The sequence below is a fragment of the Notamacropus eugenii genome, chromosome 1 (genome assembly GCF_028372415.1).
Source record: "Notamacropus eugenii isolate mMacEug1 chromosome 1, mMacEug1.pri_v2, whole genome shotgun sequence".
NCBI classification, from domain to species: Eukaryota; Metazoa; Chordata; class Mammalia; order Diprotodontia; family Macropodidae; genus Notamacropus; species Notamacropus eugenii.
In genome coordinates this window covers 443,093,422-443,105,778 of record NC_092872.1, presented here as the reverse complement: position 1 = coordinate 443,105,778, position 12,357 = coordinate 443,093,422, and the positions used below count along the sequence as shown (strand labels likewise).

The 12,357-nt window shown below is 38.3% G+C and overlaps 1 protein-coding gene and 1 pseudogene across 10 annotated transcripts in view; one reads left to right on the top strand and one right to left on the bottom strand.

The window, feature by feature from the left end:
- Positions 1-12,357, top strand: part of TTLL11 (tubulin tyrosine ligase like 11) — a 268,011-nt gene that overhangs the window by 224,259 nt on the left and 31,395 nt on the right. The window lies entirely within an intron of this gene.
- LOC140519109 (small nuclear ribonucleoprotein G pseudogene) lies at positions 11,780-12,232 on the bottom strand (annotated as a pseudogene).

Sequence of the window (12,357 nt, the reverse complement as noted above, 5' to 3'; positions counted from 1 at the left end):
GATGGAAAATAATACCCACCTCCAGAGAGAACTGATGAACTTTGAAGGCATATTGAAGCATACTTTCCCTTTTTTAATCTTCTTTGTTTGTGTTTTCTTTTGTGATGTACTTAATATGGAAATGTGTTTTGCATGACCTCATTCATATAATCAAAATCAAACTGCTTATCTTCTCAAAAGAGGGAGTAAGGAAAGGAAGGAGGGAGAATTTGGAACTCAATATTTTAAAAAAATGATTGTTAAAAATCGGAAAATATTTAACAAAATAAAAGTCATTTAAAAAAATAAAATACATAACTGCTATTTATAAAGAGGCTTTAAAGAATATGCTGTTGCCAATTACATTTTTCAGCCTTGAAGCTATCTTGGAATTATAGGACATAGAATTTTAAAGCATGAAGCATAGACTATTAGAGCTAGAAGGGACCTTAGAACTTAGACTAAAGAATGTTAGAGCTTAATAGAACTTTAGAACATAAAATGTTAATGTGAGATCATGGATGAGGATTTGAAAAGAAGCACAAGTGCTCAAACAGTGACAAGTGAAGTAGTTTATTATAGTCATACATACGTATAGCTCCCCAGCCCTTTGATCCCAGGGGTAAACACAGTGGAATTTTAGTGTGGGTTTCTAGTGGGATTCTTACCCTGATCAAGAGCACGGAGCTCTGGGTCTCTGCCTTTCTGTCTTCTTGTTGCTGTTGCTGGGCGGATTCTCAGGGACCTAGGTGGGAGGGAAAGTCAGTGAGAAGCCCAGACTATAACCCCTCCCTCCCCACCCCCCTTATTGATCACAAGGACATTGTGATTAGGAAAATTTGCTAACCTTGCATATCTGAACCAGATTAAATTTGCTAAACTGATTATGATCAGGAGAGCATTGCATTCCTTGCTTAAATGAAGCTGACTGAACCAGTATTAAGTACATAGGAGCATAGTACATGGAGGTATATAGGCAAGTCAATCAGGGGTCAAACTTGGAGTCATTTCTGTCAGCTAGAATCTGGCAATAAGCCAAATAACAGCTAAAATACTCAATATAGAATGTGAGAGCTAGAACAGGACCTTGGAACAACAACAACAAAAAATTAAAATACAGAAATTTTGAGGCAGACAGTGACCCAAGAGATTATTTACAATTTAGGTGGTGATCTACAACTCCCTCATCTTACAGATCAGGAAACAGACATCCTGGAAGGAAATTTCCATCTTTCATCCATGGTCATACAGTATATATAATGATAGCTACCTACAAGGAGATTGAACCAATATGCACATAAGAGGCATTTAATAAATGCTTGTTCAGTTGAATCATTGTGGGCTAGTTGGAAAAGGGTCTTGCCTGTCATAAGTAGTACCTGTTGTCATGTTGGTATCCAGGTTCTTGGAATCCTCTGTAAAAGAACCTGAAGATCCACAGCTCATTCTGAGCTCTTTGTTCTCATCAGTCTCCATGTAACTTTAGTAGTTCTTGTAATCTGAGGGAAGGAAGAACAGTAACAATTAAAGATAACAAAGGAGACTTCATGGGCACAGTGGCACTTACGTTGAACATCGAAGGAAAACAATGGTCATAAAACTCATGGATCTGTCTTTCAAACAATAGAATTTATGCAATTCTCTCTCTCTCTCTCTCTCTCTCTCTCTCTCTCTCTCTCTCTCTCTCTATATATATATATATATATATATATATATATATATATATATATATATATATATATATATATATATATATATGTTGTAAGTTTTCTTCCAGTTTTCAAAAAATCTGCTATATCATCTAACATTGTATTCTGACGTCCTAAGTTTTAAGGTGTCTTCTTTTATCTAAGGTTCCATGTGGCCTCGAGTTGTTTTGTGAAGTTTGGATTTAGTCAAAGGGCCACACTTGAGGACCTAGAGGCCACATGTGACCTCAAGACTGCACGTTCCCCACCCATGTCCTAAAGTCTTTTCTTGCTCCAGTATTCAGTGGATTTTATCTTGTGTCCTTGTATCTTTTTGGTTTGTTTTCCTGCTAAATAAATTAATCCTTATCCACCATATGTATTCAAAGAATCTAACAATACATGGAGTTAGACAAAGATTCTAGAGAGCAATAGCAAAGTGAAAAGAGTGTGTAGGTCTGAGATAATTCTTTTTTATTGTTGGTGCTTGTGTCTTTTTTGCTTCTATCTGCTAAATAAATGAAGGTTGTCTTCTTACATCAGACCAGAGAAACTAGTTAACAGAAAAGTAGAGGGAAGCATATGGAAATCAGTAATAAGGTGGCTAAATGTCAAACTCTTTGCATTCTGTGTCTTATATCTTGCAAATAGACAGTTTTTCACAGGAGGTAGCCACAAGATTTAGCTTGGAGAGCTGTGAAAAATTAAACAATTTGGTACTCAAGCAAGTAAGGAGGGCAAAGAAAATTTTACTGTGACCTGCAGAAAGTGTGCTATGTTTGTGTTTCTGCCTGTGCAATGTAAAGCTTACATATGTAAAAAGCCTTTTCCCTAAAGGAGAAAATGAAATGATTGAAGGAATGCAGTTCTCCAGGTTGTGAGGGAAAAGGGAAGTGTCCTTTGAAAAAATGATCAGAGGAAGAAGAAATGAGTAGCAGTGTTGGTGACTCCCTGATGAGGAATATCAAGGCAAACTACTTGTCAAGTCAGTTTGTTAAAGATAGATCTGCCTCTTCCTGGGGCTTGTATCCAGGACACAACAAAAACATTATGAGCATTGTCAATTCAATCAACCAATAACCACTTCTGATGACTCATGTAGGGACAAATTGTGCCAACGGAAGGAAGCTAGAAAGACTTACTAAAGATTATGACATTCTAGGCAAAAAACTGAAGATCTTGGGTGCAGGATTGGTATTTTCATCACTTATGCTGATTGAATTTGGAGGATTCAGAAAACAAAATATTTGGGAAGTGAAGAGCTACCTAACAAGATAGCAACTTGTATTTCTGGGCCATAGGTTAAAATATAGAAATCAAAGGCTCTTGTCAAAAGATGGACTGCATCTAAACAACAGCTGCCAAAAGTATACTTTCTTGCAGTCTTACAAATCTAAACAAGATAATTTTAAACTGAAAAGGAAAAGGGAGGGAGAAAACTGGCTACATGGATCTTATGAGCCTAATACCATAGACAGTGACAAATACAGTACAGTAAAAAAGGATAGAGGGAAAGGAAGAGTAATTCAAAGGATAATATCCAAGAGAAGTTGGCAATAAGAGCCTTGGCCTTATGCCAAGCCTTGTACCAATGTACAGATATGATTAAGAAATAGTGCTAATTCAAAGACACATATTTGATCTCATAGTTATCACTGACTTGGGTAAGATGGGACTCATTACTGAGCTGACCTAGCTCAGGAAGTGAAGCATAAACATACTTCAATCCTCTATAACCTTCCTGGTCCCAGGACTTAACTGATGCCTGCCTTGTCTTCAGATAGGATCAGGACCTGTACATTCCCCAGCTGTGCCTCTCCATTTGTCACTGGGTACCAATTCAGGAACAAAGATCTTTTGGGCCCCTACCCTCCAAAAATACTCAACATTGGAATAAGTCCTGGGGCAAAGTGACTTACCCCTCTATAGCAAGCCTGACTCCAGAACTCCAGTGACTCCTGCCTGGACCATGTGGTGAGACCAACAATTAGACATTTGCCCTTGTCCCTCCCATTCCATATCAGTCACCAATCCAGGAACAAAGACTCTCCTGAGCCTCCCTCTCCCCTCCTCCCTGCACCATAAGGACATAATCTTCACAATGGAATATGTCCTGGAGCAAGGCAGATTTGGCTGAGGGTCAGTGTGCTTCACCATCCTTGCCTTGACTGTCAAGTAGAAGAATCAGGGATTGCATATCTGTCCTGCTGCAGCACTGCATGCTTCTTTCCTTCTCCCTTCCACTCCCCCCTCCCCTAATTTCTATACCATTTTCAGGGACATATAATCAAATCAATATCACCTTTGCTACCAATTGCTAGTCAATATCACCATGCCCTGTGAAGGACATGATAATCTACTGTCCGTGGTTTTCCTTGGAACCCCTATGATTCTGAGTTGTAGACTGTTTAGCCTGATGTCCTGCTCCCTCATATCTATCCATATCAGACTCATCCCCCTGCAGTCCCTGTGCCTTTCTTCTCTACCTTTCCATTATTTCCTCTAGAATAGAGATGTCAAACATGCAACTGGTGGCCTGAAACATTCCCTATAAAAATACAATAAAACATAGATATGTGACCAGTGTGCACCCATAGGGACCCTTAAGTGCGGTTTAGTGGCCCCATTTCTATTTAAGTTTGATACCACTACTCTAGAACCCCTGTTCTATTGTTAGTAAAATGTCCTTCATATTAGATTTGTGCCATTGCCTGGAAATCGGTTTGGTTTTTTTTTTGTATTCATGTAGGTACATGCCATTTCCCCCCCGCCCCTGTAGAATTTAAGCTTTTTGAGGGTGAAGACTTTCTCCCTTTGCCTGTATCTCCTTGGCCCCTGGCACATACAGGACCTGGTACAAAGGAGAAGCTTAATAAAAGCTTTTTGAATTTAATCATTTCGGGACTGTGGCCCTAGAAAGACATGACTTAATCAAAAGGAACAGCCTAGGGAAGAAGGAAGGCAAGGGATAGGTCAACATTATCCAATTATATAAGGAAGCTCAGGAACCTGAGGAGAGAAATATGGTGGAAGACGTTTCAGAAAGGACCAATGGAGACAGAAATAGGAACAATTTTTTTGTAGAAATATGCCTGTGTACTTGAAAAAAAATGGTTCATTCTAAATATGTTAACTATATAAAAAAATTTTGTTTCAACATGTGATTAATCTTGACATATTATATTATTCTTACGTAAAAGACTGTAATGAACATTAATTTTCCTTTTTCTTAGAAATATAAGAATTGAAGGAAGATACCCAATATAAAAATTTGCTAGTGCTCTTCAATTTCTGATTAATAGCAATTACCATTTACATTTACTAACATAACCTCAAGCAGAAAGATGATGTAGTGTAGGAGGGAGGGCATTGGATTGAATGTCAAAAGACTTATGTTTCCTGATTCTGTTACTAACTAGCTGTATGACCTCAGATAAGTCATTTAGCCCCTTGGGGCCTTGGTTCCCTCATCAGTAAAATGAGAGGACTGGACTAAATGACCTCTTGGGTGTCCTCTATGACCCGATGATCTTATGTGCTACAAACTACCTGATCAGGGGGAATTAGATGAATTTGGGAAGCTTCAGAAATCTGGCACAAAAGTCTAATGTTGTAGAGATGGGGAACCTTAATGATTCACACACTCTTGCTCTGCCAAAAACTACACACTGATGTTTGGGGCTTTCTGTGTGATAATTTATCCTTCCAACAAAAGTAACTAACAAAGAAAAAAGAGTCTTCTTGGCCAAATTCTGATCACAGAGTGACAGAAACTGAAGGAGAAAAACCACAGGGAATTTAAAGGACAAGTGATCGTTCCATCATAGATCTCCTGATGGGGGAAAAGAAATCCAGGCATAGTCTGACACACAGATTTAACAAATTTCAAAAGGTTCATAAACGGGAGGAGACAATGGCCTAATATTTTACAGGAAAATCAAACCAAGAGGGATAGGAAGATCTCAGAAATGAAATTTGGGCAACATAAGTAAAAATTATGTCAGTGAAGAAGGAAAATAGGAGCTGCCTAAGGAGATCAATGTGGATGTGCAGGAAATGATCAGCTAATTCAGATTGGAGAAAGATATGATCAAAGCAAAGGCAAGGAACTGAAGATGAATGCCAAAGAGTGGCATAATCCTCTGGAGAACTGCAACAGAAGCACTAAAGCCCAGAGTTGAGCTCCGGCTGGTAATGAATATTAAGGTCATCAAAAAAAGTGGGGATTTTTAGCCATCTTGGGAGCAAGAAAATAGATCGAAAGAAGGAATAGATAGATATTTTGCTTGCTTTGAATGGGATAATGATAAGACAACAATGAAAAAAGCTGAATTACTCAATTCTTACTTTACTTCTGTTTTTCCTTCCAACACTGATCTTTGGGATGGGAAAAATAGAAGAAAAATTATATATAAGAAGTAGAAACCCAATATAAGTGAGGAGACAGTCAGATAGCATCTAGCTGCTATTAAGGAGTTCAAATATCAGGGCCAGATGAAATACATCCTAGAGTAATGAAAAAAAAATTGGCATCTGTGATTGCTGAGCTACTGTCTGTGGTTTTTGAAAGATCTTGGGGAATAGAAGCGCCGGACACCTGGAGAACGGCAAACGTCCTAATTTTCACAGAAGGGAAAGGAGTGATCTGCCACATGCTGACAAGAAACTTGACTTCTAGCAAAATTTTAGAACCCGTTTTTAAAGGGAATGATCTGTGAGCATTTAAAAAAAGAAAACAGCAATTGCTAAGCGTATGGCTTCAAGAACAGTTCATGACAGACTTCCCTCATTTCTTTTTCTGCTGCTGTAACTAGACTGATTCCGAAGCAGTATGGAGTTGTGTAAAAAAGTGCTGAGCTTGAAAGCTGGAAACCCAGGTTTAAATACCACTTTTGACAACTACTACTAAGTATGTGATTCTGAGCAAGCTACAGCCTCTGTATGCCTTTGGGCAACTCCCCAGAGCCCTCCCTCACGTTCCAAGAAATAGACGTGGTGCCATTTACACAGGTGGAGGGAATTCCCACCTAAGAATTTCCTTTTTAAAAAAACTTATCTAATTCTGAACTTAAGAAATAAAACAAGCATTTCCATAATATAATAAAGTAGAAAAAATGATTGTACATGAAATCTATTAAGTACAACTTGCTATTCTTATTTAAATATATCATAAAAGTTACCATGCAGCTTTTTCCTATTTCTTTTCCCTCCTCCCACCATAGAGATGGCTACCATTAGACACATGCAAGAACACACACGCAAATATTCGGTGCACATGTACATATGTACATATATATGTAAAACCATCCTATACATACTTCTGTTTATCAAGTCTTTCTCTAGATGCAGATAGCATCTTCCTTCACTTGTCCTTTGTAATTTATTTGGGTACTTATAATAGTCAAAATGACTATATGATCATAACACTCAAAGTTGTTCTTAAAATAGTATTGTTGTTACCGTATACAACATTCTCTTGGTTGTGCTCATTTAGCTTTTTGTTACTTCATGCAAGTCTATCCATGTTTTTCTAAGATCATCAAGCTCATCATGTCTTATAGCACAGTAGTATTCTATCACAATCATATACCACAACTTGTTCAGCCACTCCCCAGTTGATGAGTAAGTTCCAATTCTTTACCACCACAAAGAGAATTGCTTTAAGATTTTAGAACATAGGTTATTTTTCCTTTTCCCTAATCATCTTGGGAACCAGACCTAGGAGTGGCACTGCTAGGTCAAAGGCATAGGCAGTTTAATAACTCTTTGGGCATCAAAATCATTGTTCTTTTCTGTCTTTCCATAATGGACTGGTAGATTTGAGGAATACCATTATCATAGTTTATTTAGATTTCATCAAAGAATTTGACAAAATCTCATAAATAGGTATGATGAAAAGATGAAAAGGAGTCTTCTAGTGGGGTGATTCAGGATCTGTTGCTGATCCTGAGCTGATCAGTATTTTATATATGTATATATATATATATATATATATATATATATAAATTTTATTTGTTTTTAGTGTTCTACAATCACTACCATATTACATAGATTTTTTTCCTTCTACCTACCCCCCCACCTCCCCCTTCCCTCTGCAAAATGGCATATAATTCTATATAGGATCTACATATACATTCCTATTAAATACATTTTCACTGTAGTCATGCTGTATAGATGAATTAAAATGAATGGGAGAAATCATATAACAAACCAAAACATAATACACACACAGAAAAAATGATCTACATTCTGCGATTGAATTCCATAGTTCTTTCTCTGGATGTGGAAGGCATTTTGCCTTAGAAGACCACTGGGAATTTTTTTTTTTAAGTCCTTGCATTGCTATGAAGTTCCAAGTCTACCAGAAAAAACTGTTGCACACTGTTTTCGTTGCTGTGCACAAAGTTCTCCTGGTTCTGCTCCTTTCACTCAGCATCAGATCATATAAGTCTTTCCAGGCTTCCCTGAAGTCTTCTTGTTCATCATTTCGTATAGCACAATAGTATTCCATTGCATTCATATACCATAATTTATTCAGCCATTCCCCAATTGATGGGCATCCCTTTGATTTCCAGTTTTTGGCAACTTCAAAGAGTGCTGCTATAAATATTTTTGTACATGTGGGACCCTTTCCCATTTTTATGATCTCTTGGAGATACAGTCCTAGAAGGAGTATTGCTGGATCAAAGTCTATGCACATTTTTGTAGCCCTTTGGGCGTGGTTCCAAATTGCTCTCCAGAATGGTTGGATGAGCTCACAGCTCCACCAACAATGAATTAGTGTTCCAACTCTCCCACATCCTCTCCAACATTTATCATCTTCCTGTTCTGTCATGTTTGCCAATCTGAGAGGTGTGATGTGGTATCTCAGAGTTGTTTTGATTTACATCTCTCTAATCAAAAGTGATTTAGAGCATTTTTTCATATGATTATAGATATCTTTAATTTCTTCCTCTGAAAAGTGCCTGTTCATATCCTTTGACTATTTATCAACTGAGGATGATCAGTATTTTTGCCAGTGACTTAGATGAAGGCATAGATGGCATGCTGATCAAATTTAGAGGTGGCATGAAGCTTGTAGAGCTAAGCTACCCATTGAGTGACAAAGTGCAATTCTCAAGCCATCTCACCAAGTTAGAACAATGTGCCAGATCAAATGAGACACAGTTTATGAGGGATAAATATAAAATTCCTTACCTGGGTTCCCAAAATTAACTACAAGAATTGTAGGATGGGAGAAGGAGTTGGAAGGCATGGCAAGCAAACAGTTTATGTGAAAAAGCTGTGGATTTTAATGGATTTGGTATAAGTCAACAGCATGACATTGTACCCTCTGATGCTACTGTTATCCTAGGCTACCTTAAGAAGTCCATAATGTCCAGAACAAGAGAAGTAAGAATTTCTCTGAGAGGTTCTGCTCTGGGCAAGGCATCTCAGGAGTAGTGCATTCATTTTTTAGCACTGTATTTTAGTAAAACTATAGATGGAGTATGTGCAGAAGACAATGACTAGGCTGGTGATCTCACCTCACGTATCCAATCCACTGACAAATCTTCGTGTTTCTACCTTCACAGAATCTCTTCTTCTATGTAACTCCTCTCCATTCATTTAGACAGCCCCCTAGTTCTGGCCCTTATCACTTCTCTCCTAGACTACAGGAGTAGTGTTTCAATAATCTTCTAATTGATCTCCTAATTTCAAATCTCTTTCCAATTCCAATCTAGCATCTATTGGATGCCAAAGTTATTTTTCGAAAGTATAAGAATGACCATTTCTATTTCCAGCTCAGTGTGCTTCAGCACACTGTTACCTCCAGGCTCAAATACAAATCCTTCTGGTTGTCAGTGAAAGACCTTCACAACCTGACCTCTCTCCACTTTTCTTGCACTTTACTCCATGTGCTCTCTGATCGAACTATATTAGCCCATCTCTGTGACTTTGCACTTGCTGTCCCCTATTCCTAGAATTCTCTGACCCCTCACCTCCACCTCTGGGTTTTCCTGGCATCTTTCAAGGTGGATATGAGTGGGGCAGAGCCATGCAAAATCATCCACCTCACTCTTTCCTCCAGTCATCAAAGTCCAAGACAAAAGTTAAGACTACTGGTGATGGCCCAGGATGCAATGGGTGACCTTGATCTTTCCAAATCAAGGTCTTTCCCAGGTCTCAGTTTGTCTGAGGCTACACCACTCATTTGATGACCAAGCGCTGAGTAAGAGTTAAGACAAAAGATGACTCAATTTGCCATCACAAAGATATCAATTTTGGAGGGCAAGACCCTAAGCATTTCAGGCCTGAAACCCAAAAAGGTTGTTTACTACAGCAACAGCAGCTGGTTGACCCTTCTGTCCTAGAATTTGAGAGCATGGACTGATTTATTTTTTTGTCTGTGCCTCCAGGGCCTGGGAAATAGTAGAGGCTTAATAAAGTGTTGATTGATTGATTGACAATTCCTTTCATAGCCAGATTCCTAGAAAAAGTTGCTTCACCCTCTTTTCAGTTTTTAGTTCCTTGCTCTCTGATTCCTCCTCCTCCTCCAATAAAACTGCCCTGTCTAGGATTATCAGCTATTTCTTTAACTGCTTAATCTGATGGCCTTTTCTTGATCTCCATCCTGTCTCCAGCTTTTGACACTTCCCTATCCTTTTGCCTGAATACTCCCTCCTTCTTTGGCTTTGAAACACTATTCTCTCCTGTCCAGTCACTCCTATTCCATCTTCTTTGCTAGATTTTTATTTACTTCCCACACACTAAGCATGAATATCTCTTAAGGCTCTGTCCTTGGGCTTTTTCTCTCCCTTCACTCTTGTCTCTTAGTGATTTCCTCATTTCCAATGGGCTGTTATAATTTCTATGCAGATGATTCCAAAATTGATATATTTACCCCCAATATCTCTTCTAAGATTCCAATCTTATCTGCTTCATACTTTATTGTCATCTCAAGCAGAACATGTCAAAACAGAATTTTTATCTTCACCTCCAAACCTGCCCTCCCTCCTTCCAAATTTCTCTTAAAGATATCCCCTTACTCCTAGTAACTCAGATTCATAACTTTACAGTCATCCTTTATTCTAACTTGTCTCTTACCCCCCCATATCCAATTTTTTGTCACATCTTGCCAAGTCCACTTCCACAACATCTCTCTCATCAGTCTCTTCTCCACTCATATGGCCACCACCCTGCTTCAAGTCCTCGTTTCCCCTGGCATGGACAATCACAATAACCATCTGATTGGTCCAGTCTTTCCTTCTCTCCAATACATCCTCCACATAGATGTCAAATTAATATTTCTAAACGATAGCTCTGACCATATCATTCCCCAGTTCAAAAACCTTCAGTAGCTTCCTATTGTCTTTAGGATAAATTCAACTTGGCTTCTCGCCCTCAACTTTTTTCTTTTCTTATTGATTATTTTGTTTTCATGTAACAATCACTTATCAATAAACAACACCTTCTTTCCCTTTAGGATATATTACTTTATGCTCTTATAGTTTATTTCTAACTTTACTAACTTTATGTTCTTATAGTTTATCATTATTAGCAGAGGAAGTAGGTTGGGTTTTTTTATCTTTTTTTTTTTAACTTGGTCATCTGGCACCACCATACATCATTACTTTCAATCCTCTCCTACATATGCTATCCTTGAGTTTTTTGTGAATCACTCTCTTGTTTCTCCCCCTTCCTATTTGTATCCTTTTCCTTCTTTGCTTGATCAACATCCATATCCTGCCCCATTATGTTGGATACACCCCAAACCTCTGCCCTAGGTTTCTCGTTCTCACCCTTTTAGTGACTTCATCAGTTCTCAAAGGTTCATAACAAACCCTAATCTCTCTCCTGAGCTCTTGTCTCACATCATTATATGCCTACTGGGCATTTCAAAATGGATCTTGTAAATTTTTATAACACAACATGCCCAAAATAGAACTTATCTTATCCCCAAACCCATTCCTCTTCCAAAATTCCTTATTTCTATCAAAAGCTAGATCATCCTCCAAGTTTGCTACCTCAGGATGATCCATAAATCCCCACTCTCCCTCACCCCACAGATCCAATGAGTTGCCAAATCTTGTCATTTCTACCTCCACAACATCTCTGGTGACATAATATTCTTTTTTTTTTTTATTCAACAAAAAGTTTATTTTCAAAAAGTTAAACAAAGAATATGCAATGACTTAATTTTAAGTATCAGAAGAAAAAGAGAAGAGGTTCTTGGGAATGTAAAGGATAAGAGGAGACCTAGGGCATCAACGGTGCTTCATTCCTTATACTCATTCCAAGGCTTCTAACATAATGATACTCTTTCCTAGGATTACCACCATTCCAATATTGTTCTGTTGCCCACCTGGTGCCATCTCTACACATCCATCAATCACAAGATTCATAAATGATCAAACTCCTGCAATATTCCTTGGATGTGCCTCCCACCATTTAATTTCAATGATAGCTTCTTGTCCATAAAATTTTTTAGCTCGGGTGGGTGCGCTTTATTCATTTTGTTTCAGTTGCGGCCCTTCACCTCCTCCCCATGCAATCCTCAGCTTCACTCACGCTCCCCTTGCCGCCACTGATGCCACTTTACATCTGGCTGTGACATAATATTCTTAAAACAGATCTGACCAATAACACCCTATTACTGCCAGAATCAAATACAAGCCCTTATTTTGGCATTTTAATCCCTTTACAATCT